At 49.7% G+C, this 2179-nt stretch overlaps 1 long non-coding RNA gene across 1 annotated transcript; it reads right to left on the reverse strand.

The window, feature by feature from the left end:
- Positions 1-572: 572 nt before the first annotated feature.
- Positions 573-1714, reverse strand: LOC121152249. The gene is made up of 3 exons (XR_005883250.1): positions 1334-1714; positions 805-810; positions 573-672 (listed from the first exon to the last, which is right to left on the reverse strand). It is a non-coding gene; the product is annotated as an uncharacterized LOC121152249 (long non-coding RNA).
- Between the last annotated feature and the right edge of the window lie 465 nt (positions 1715-2179).

Raw genomic sequence — 2179 nt, forward strand, 5'->3', positions numbered from 1 at the left:
ACAATTCAGTTTAGACAACAAAAAGAACATTTTTTTTGGCCTGGGTGCTCTCTATAAGTTTCTCCCGGTTACTTGAACAACTTTTCTTCTGATTGATTTAGTTCCCATTTGCAAGTCTAACCACCACCTGTGTCTTCTCCTCCTGATTGGAGTTCTGCATTGCTTTTCCCCAGCACAGCTGCCCAGGAAGCTTGGAGCTGGGCGTTCCATTCTGAAGTCATCTAACCAGCCCTCCCCAAATGGTTTTGTATGGATGTGCCTTCATCTGGCTTCAAGTTTCTAACTCAAATCATGGCCCTGTTGGCCTCCAACTGTACCCCCTGATGTTGCCAATCATTGGCTGTTATGATCCATGACTTGGTTTACCTTATTTGCAGAGTTCTGTGGGTTGCACTTATCTGGGGTGGGTGACAGTTGGAGAGCTCCCCTGGCTCTTTAGGTTGGGGATTATAGCTATAGTGGACCTTGTGCTTGTCTCCTTGATATGGTCACAAACCAGAAGAACTAGAGCAGGCCAGAATGGAAGAGGATCAGGTACTCTCCCTCCCTACCCCTCTCCCAAAGAGTACTGGTTTTCCTCTCTGGTTGTGGACTATATTTTTGTCATCAGTTCTTGCTGGGGGTGAGGTGGAGGTGGCAGGAAGGATAAAGAGAACAGAGGTCATGGTCATCCTGGAAGGAACAGGGAGAAAGGGAAGAGAAGTGACCAGAGTCAACAGGGCAATGTCCCATGGCAGCACAAGGCTGGCCCTTGGAGAGGATCCCATGGTCCAGCCTTCTCCTGGTAGAGAGCTCAGATGGTACACCATCCTCTGTCTGCCAACATTCCACCTTCTGAGCCCTCAGAGCTCAGGCCCATTGATGCCATTGTCTGTCTCCCAGTCTCCCCTGCGGGACTACATCACTGGTTCTGGGCAATGAAACATGCCCAGTCATGTTCAAGGATCTATCCAAGTTCTGTTTCCTTTCTCTACCTGGGTCTCCCATGTGAGTGCCGAGTCCAAGGACTCAAACCATCTTATTCTGCCCTTCGGCACATCAGTAGGGAGCTGGATCAGAAGTGGAACAGACAGAACTGGAACTGGTACTCCTATGAGATGCTGGCATCACACCTGGAGGCTTAACCTCCTTCCCTTCCTATCCTTTCTGTGGTACCAATGGAAGCAGCAACTCAGGATGGCAGCCTTGCACACTAGAAGAGCTCAGATCTCTGTATCACCACTGGAGAACAGGAGAGCTACTGGACCCACAAGGGGGAGGAGAATTTTGGCCCCAGTGACCCTTGTCGCTGGTAACCTTTAACCCAGTCATGCTATGTAATGTGCTTCATCACCTGGCAGAGGGGACTTCACAGATATAATTAGGATTACTAACCAGATGACCTTCATAGGGAGTGCATCCTGTAATATTTGAGTAGACTTGATGCATTCACACAAATCCTTAAAAGCAGCAAGAGAGACTTAAAGAGTGAGGTCTTCACACACTGCTGTGGCTCTCAGGTGGGATAGGTGGGGAACCTAGAGCTATGGGTGGCGTCCAGCAGCTGACAATGTCTCCTGACCCACAGCCAGCAGGAAAAGGGGGGTAGTCTTAAAGCCAGGCAAGAACCTAAAGGAATTTGAACAGGCCTGTTCCTAGGGCCTGTTCCTTAACAGCCTTGCTGATGGACACCTTCATCTTGACCTTGGGATACCTGAAGTAGAGGACCCAGCCAAACCACAGCCTGGGTGGTTTATGAACATCTATTTTATAACCTCATCAGTGGGTATTGTTTGAAAAGCCACTAATTTATGGTAATTATTATGGCAGCATAAAATACTAAGCCACCCCCAAAGGACTTTGCATGAGATTTTAGAGCTGCTTGTTGTGGCCGCTGAAGATGCTCTGTGAGCAGGTCCTGTGTGTGTGTGGGAAGCTTCCCTCAGGCCCAGAGGCAGAGACTGGGTGCTGTGGCATTTGTTTGGGTCCCACGGGGGGAACTGAGAGTCTCCATAGGGATGGGTGGTTAGCTAGCAGTATGGCTGGCATCTCACAAGCTTTGGGGAGCAGAAATAGGGCCCAAGCAGAAAAGCTGAGAATGAGTGGGGCCAGGCAGGCATCCCAAATCACACAGAGCTGAGGCTGGGAGCTGGGCCTGTACTCCAAGCTGGGTAGGTGACTGTGTGTGCATGTGTGTGTT

Source organism: Ochotona curzoniae, unplaced genomic scaffold, assembly GCF_017591425.1.
Source record: "Ochotona curzoniae isolate NIBS_2020 unplaced genomic scaffold, NIBS_Ocur_1.0 contig_2404, whole genome shotgun sequence".
Taxonomy (NCBI): Eukaryota; Metazoa; Chordata; class Mammalia; order Lagomorpha; family Ochotonidae; genus Ochotona; species Ochotona curzoniae.